The 7234-nt window shown below is 39.3% G+C and overlaps 1 non-coding gene across 1 annotated transcript; it reads left to right on the top strand.

Moving 5' to 3' along the window:
- The first annotated feature begins 1445 nt into the window (after positions 1–1445).
- Positions 1446–1552, top strand: LOC141597589 (small nucleolar RNA R71). Its single transcript, XR_012522817.1, has one exon. It is a non-coding gene; the product is annotated as a small nucleolar RNA R71 (small nucleolar RNA).
- The last annotated feature ends 5682 nt before the right edge of the window (positions 1553–7234 follow it).

Here is a 7234-nt window from a genome sequence, read left to right as displayed (position 1 = left end):
TATCGGTCATTTGGAGGGTGATATTGGTACATTTAAGCTCTCCCATCCCTAACCTTTTACTTACCGAATACGGCATAACACTCACACTAGCCCCTAGGTCACATAGGGCTTTGTTGATCGTTGTGTCGCCAATGGTACACGGTATTGAGAAGCTTCCCGGATCTTTAAGTTTCGGAGGTGAACTCTCTTGAAGGATTTCACTACTCACCTTAGTGAAGGCGATAGTCTCAAGCTTCCGGATCGACTTCTTTTTCGTAAGGATGTCTTTCATGTACTTTGCATAGGCCGGCACGTGATTGATTAATTCCGTGAAAGGAATCGAGACTTCCAAATTCTTCACAATTTCCATAAATTTTCCGAGTTGGTCATCAAATTTGGGCTTAGCTTGACGACTTGGAAAAGGAAGTCTAATCACAATGGGTTCGTTCTCCTTGGCCTTGTCTTCACTTTTCTTTGAAACTTCTTCTTTTGATGGTTTTCCATCCTTGGAGTTTTGCACAACTTCTTCTTTGTCACTAGCTTCCACCACTTCATCCTCAACTTGCGTCTCTGGTGCTTCATACCTCGTACCACTCCTCAAGTGAATGGCACTAACCGTTTCATGTCTCGGGGGATTACTTTGAGGTGGTAATTTCCCCTTTTGTCTTTGTGAGCTTGAAGATGCTAGTTGAGTCAATTGGGTTTCCAACATTTTGGTGTGAGCTAGGATGTTGTTGATGGTGATTTCCTTTGCTTGACTATCTTTTTGCATTTGAGTGAAAAACTCTTGTTGATTCTTTTGCCTTTGGAGGACCGCTTTTTGAACATCAAAACCTTGGTCATTTTGTTGATTGTATGGAGTTTGATTTTGGTAACCTTGGTTTTGGTTGTAAAAGGGTCTTTGATTTTGGTTTCTCATGGGAGGTGGGGTGTATGTTGGTTGAGGGTTTTGAACATTTTGGCTTTTGTATGAGAGATTTGGGTGGAATTTGGTGTTTTCATTGTAATAATTTGAATAAGGGGTACCACTCTTGTATGCTTGAAAAGCATTCACTTGTTCATTTGTTCCCCTACATTCATTTTGGTCATGTCCCAAAGTTCCACAATTCTCACATATCCCACTTGGGATTGATGAAGATGCCGTCATGGCATTAACATGATGCTTTGGTGATTTTGAGGCTTCTTCGAGTCTAGCCATAGCTTTTTCGAACTTCAAATTGATGGTATCAGTGTGAGCACTAAGTTGAGCACCCAATTGAGTAATAGAGTCCACTTCATGCTTTCCTCCTCTAGTAGCCTTGCGAGGTCTACTATATTGTGAATTATGGACCGCCATTTCCTCAATCTTGTTCCAAGTTTGATTATCGTCAACTTCGGTGAACATACCATTTGATCCCATGTTGAGAATGTTTCTTGAGTCTTCATAAAGACCATTCCAAAATTGTTGTACCAAGAACCACTCGCTAAGTCCATGATGAGGACATGAGCGACAAATTCCTTTGAATCGCTCCCAATCTTCATACAAGGATTCTTCATCTCTTTGCTTAAAGCCCGTAATTTGAGCTCTTAGCATGTTAGTCTTTTCGGGAGGGTAGAACTTTTTGTAGAAAGCTAGATCCAATTTCTTCTAAGAGTCAATTCCGAGAGTAGCCTTATCAAGGCCTTTCAACCATTGTTTTGCGGTGCCAATTAGAGAAAAAGGAAATAAGACCCATCGAATTTGGTCTTGAGTTACACCGGTTTGAGAAATCGCATCACAATAGTCACAAAAAGTCTCCATGTGAGAGTGAGGGTCTTCACTAGGCATCCTCCCAAATTGGCTTCTTTCGACTAATTGGATAAATGCGGATTTGGCAATGAAATTTCCGGTTAAGTGTTGTGGTGTGGGAGTACCATTGGGTAGGTTCTCCTCGGTTGGTACGGAATGTGATGAAAATTTGGGCATTGTGGGTTGATTTTGTGTTGGGTTCTCCTCACCTTCTCTTGCAAAAGGGTTGACAAACTCAATAGCGTTTGGTTGAATATCTACAACCTCGCCAATACCTCTCAAAGTTCTTCTAGCAAGCCTTCTATTGTTTGACAAAGTCCTTTCAATTTCGTGATCAAAGGGTAACAAGTTACCTTGTGATCTTCTAGACATGCAAAATATCAAACAACTTGAAAATAATTAGAACAAACCTTGAGGAGTTTTACTTCCCCAAGGCAAAGAAAGACATAACTAATAACAATCTAAGAAAATCTAAATCATGTTAACACCGTCCCTGGCAACGGCGCCATTTTTGGTCGGTATTCCTCTTGGGAGGTTTAGTTTTCAGTACTTGTCGTTAGGAGCACCTAGACCAAAACAATATTTATAACTCCACAAACAACTCTACAATTAGTAAAGAGGCAAGTAAAGGTCGGATCCCAAGGGACGGGTATTGAAGTGAGATTTTCAATTGTAACTAGCGGTGTCTAGGGTTGTCACAATTTGGGGTTGGAATAGAAGATCACTAAACTAAATAGCAATGAAAGTATACAAGCAAGATGATTAAAAAGGGATGTAAATAATTGATAAAAGGCACTAGGGTGTCATGGGGTCATAGGGGATTCATGGGAATTGATCATACAAACATATTCTCAAATTATAAGCAAGCAATTATTGTTGTGATGGATCGAGTTGGTTTATATCTTACAATCCTAGGAAAGTTTGGGTCCCGGAGCCGAATCGATTAGATTGTACAACACCTACAAGTCGACTTAATCTTCCCTACTCAACTATATGCATGGTCTAATGAAACTCGAGTTGGTTTATGTCTTACAAGTCTCATTGAAAAGATAGGTGATGGATAAAAAATGCAAGGATTCATAGGCTCGCATTTCATCAAACATAACATGTGCATAAGTTGAGATCACAACAAGCAAGCAAATAAACTATGAAAACATATTAATTTAAGCATGAATCATCCCCCATGTTGGTTTCTCCTAATTACCCATTAACCCTAGTTAAGGAAACTACTCACTCATTATCATGTTGAACATGCTAGCAAGGTTGTCAATCATACCAACAAAGTAAAACATGATGAATAAATGAAGATGATTAACAATAATTAGAAAGGGATTAAGAGAATTATACCTACTAATGATTCCAATAATAAAGCAAAGAATAATAGAAATACTTGATGATTGATTGGAAGGTTGTCAATCTCCCAATAATAACCCAAATAATCTTCAATTACCCAAAATGAAAGATGAACAAAAGAAAGATGAAGGAAATGAGATTTGTATTAAGACTTGATTAAAAGTTGATTATAAGATAAAAGAGAGATTAGATTGATATAAACTACACTAGAGATTGATAAGAACAACATAATTATCTAATTAGACTAATGTGGTATTTATAGTGGGGATTAGGTACACAAATTAGGGTTTACTAAGGGCTTAAATGACGATTAAGTCGTTGAGGAATCGCTCCTCTCAGAAAAATATGCGAGTCTCCTTTTTGCTAGTCTTTCCCGAGGTATGCGCATCCTTCATAGAACAATTAGAAGACGAAATAGCTGTCACACAATCCGAGCGTCCAGGGCACGGGACGAGCGGATTATGGGTCTTTTGGACGAGCGGATTTGTGGGGTGGACGGGCGGATTGTGGTGGTTTTGGACGAGCGTCCTTCTGAGGAAGACGCTCGGATTCCTTGTCTTGGACGGGCGGATTGTGGGCAATCCGCTCGGATTGTTGATCAGCTTCTTCCTTTCTTCTTTTCTTCCTTTTTCTTTATACAATCCTTGAGGATTTCCTTGGGAATGCAAGGATCTTTTCTCATCATTGCCCATCTACTATAGTATGTACAAAGGCCTTCTAGTCTTGTCTTCTCTTTAATGCTTGGTCATTGAATTCAATAAATTTAGCTTCATTTTGCCATGAAAATGCAAGGTTTGCACTTCTTTCCTACCAAGGGATCAAAACCTCAAAGAATATGCAAAACAAAGGACTAAAGACAATAAATGACCCAAATATGCACTAAAAAGCGTGGGAACAAGGCTAATTCGGGGACTAAATATGCTCAAATAATGGTCACCTCATACGGATTATCAGAAGACAACCGTCGAGAAAGGACGTAGCAACTGCTGTGCCTCTTCGAAGGGACGCAGTACCTGCTGCGCCTCTTCGTGAGGCTGCCGCAGTTCCTGCTTCCTTTCTTCTTCCTTCGTCTTTTGATTGTCTGTTTGTTTCTTGTTTCGTCTTTCAATTGTTCTTTGTTTCATCGACACAATAATTTGAGTATGATAATTTTAACATGTAAAAAATTCATCATTAATTAAATCATCTTTTAAATCCCGACTTAAATCCCAAGTAATTCATATTTGCGGGTTTTCGTCATCAAATCAACTCGGATTTTTAGAGGTTTGATTTATCCATATTGAGTCTCTGGAATTCGTCATTGGTATATTTTCATCTGTTTGATATCGTCACCATCATTAATTCATCATTAATAACCTGTTTAATCTAATTAATTTGATTAATATAATTAATTTGTTTAGTTTGTTAATCCGTAATTATCCTTTTAATCTTGTATATTCGTTCTAATTAGTTTTTTTATCCATGTTTCATCGTCTTTATGACCTCATTCACATGTAAATAATATGTTAATCACTTTCATCCGAGTAAATTATTCATAATCAATCATTAAATTCACCAATTAACGCTAACGAGTTGCGGTTCCGGCTTCACAACCAGAACTCAACCCAGGAACAGACGCAGCTACTGCTGCGCCTCTTCCAAGGGACGCAGCTCTGCGGCGCCTGTTCCCGGTTGATTTCTGTCCCTGAATTCCCATTTCTGCTTTGACTTAGTTATTAATTACGTGTTTAATTTGCTATTATTCGTATTATCAACCCTAATTTCTTTTCGTTAATTTATTTATTCTTTCTTTTCTAAAACATCCGTTTTAAATGTATTTTCGACATGAATCATTAAATCCGATGTAATTATTGTAATTTTCTTTATTGTATTATTATTGTATTTCTTTTATTGTATTGCTTGTATGCTCTCATATGCAATCCATCCTAAATTCCTACTTCGACCTAATTGTATGATTAAATTACGTGATAACTGACTTAGTTAATTCTCACATGCTAGGATTAATTTAATAGATGTTGCATTGCATGCATATAAATCGACAATATATCGAGTATAGACAATTTCCCTAAACATTAGTAGAGGCCGCTATCGAGGTGGGCGGGATTAGGTGTTCGATCAAAAGAGCTTCCTAATACGTACCCTCACCCCTTACTCAAGATCTCTGTGAACATCCGTGTTCATTGACATCCACGAGAGTCATTCTAGACATAGAATGCTAAGGGTAACGAGTGCTTAGTGTTCATGTCACTACTTTGTGTCTTGACATGACACGAGGTATTCGAACGGTTTCCAATTTTCCACAATAAACTGGTGGCGACTCCACAAATGCAAATAAACCAAAGAGTGAAAAGCTTGCTTCGCTTTTCGCCCCCGTGGGCCCGCGTCCACAGTTTAGCGACTCCGTTGGGGATAATACACTTACGTGTAGCCAAAAGGGTGAAACTTGAACAAGGTTAGGGAATAGTTTGTACAAGACAATTGTCGGTTTTCATAACTCGGTCTTCCTAGATCGTTTCATTCGGCCTTCTTCGGCCCAACCCAATCCATTCGACCAATCGTCCCGTCTAAACGGTCATAATTCTTATTTTGTCCTAAGGATGGATAGCGATTGACGTCATCCATACCATGGTACTTACTCTTGTTTGTATCAAGGACTTTCACTACTTGAGGAAATGGACTAGGAATCGGCCTTACTCTTGTTTGGTACGAGCCTCTCCACAGACCTCGGGTTTGATTGTTCGGTATGGCAACCCACCCTTTAAACCAAAACCCTTCTAAATGCACTCAGCATCCCGTTATAATGCTTGTATAATGTTTGTACCATATGTGATTACCATTTCTAAACAAAACCATGACGATTTTTGTAAAATCAAAATCCTTTTCAAAATGTAAAAATTTCGAAACTTAGGCCTAACATTAGCGCAAAACCACTCGAAACTCTGTCCAATTGTCGAGTCAAAATTCGGGCCTCAAAACCCATTTCAAAGCCTCACTTCGAGTCCACTCCTACAACTACACTAAAGTTGACTAGGACCAACATTTCCAAACTTCGTCATTTCCTCAAAACTCACTTGACACAAGTGGCACACTCCCACTTCACAAGTCAAAACATTTCTTTTCAAGTAAGTGTACTAGAATGATCGATCCTGTTTTGATTCGTCGTCGATCTCTTATCCAGTTTCCAAGATGCCTGATACAAGCGACGTGAACTTCAACCAACTCCAGAATGGTAACGATCAAATCTTAGATGCGCTAGCTCGTCTCCAAGTCACTCAAGACCAAGTATACGATCGCCTTGACACAATCGAGGGCCGATTATATGCCGTGGAAACGAGGATGCCTCCTCGAGAAAGTGAAGTGTCTGATGAATTTGTGAATAACTTCAGGGACGAAAACCCTCCTATAAGTATGACTACAGCTGAGAAACGACTCCAATACTTGGAAGAACAGTTGATGTATCTCAAAGGGGATGACATTTATAGGGAAAATAATCGCAAATATGAAGCCGTGAGTTCCAAGTTGCCAACCAACTTCAACATGACAGATATCCCTAAATTCAAGGGGCATGAAAACCCTTTGAACCATATCCGTGCTTTCAAGGATTACATGTCTATCAAAGGCATTAAACCCGAGTTGTTCTTAAGGATCTTTCCTTCATCTCTTGACACCATTCCAAAACAATGGTTCTATTCTCTAGAACATAAGAAGATCGCTACCTGGGATGATGCCGCAATTGAGTTTGCCAAACAATACACGGATAATGCTGAAATCCAAGTCAACACGCGCACTTTAGAGGTTCTTACCCAAAATGACAAAGAAAGTTTCACCGACTTCCTAAGTAGGTGGAGGAAGACTAGTACTCAACTCGTTGAACGTCCAGACGAAGCTACCCTCGTGGAAAAATTTGTGGACAACCTAAAGCCCATCTATGCAAATCATTTGAGGTATCAAAACATTAAGACCTTCAAAGACTTAACCGTACTAGGGACAAGGATCGAAGATGACATCCGTAAAGGGGTCTTGTCCAAAACGGTAGGTCGTGGATATCAAGGCTCAATAAGTCGTTCTTACGGATCTACTAGCAAAACTGATGAGGTTAACCTTCTCGAGCCATCTAATAAGAGTACCCCACCA

The sequence above is a fragment of the Silene latifolia genome, chromosome 8 (genome assembly GCF_048544455.1).
Source record: "Silene latifolia isolate original U9 population chromosome 8, ASM4854445v1, whole genome shotgun sequence".
In the NCBI taxonomy this organism is placed as follows: Eukaryota; Viridiplantae; Streptophyta; class Magnoliopsida; order Caryophyllales; family Caryophyllaceae; genus Silene; species Silene latifolia.
This window is presented reverse-complemented; position numbering and strand designations above follow the sequence as displayed.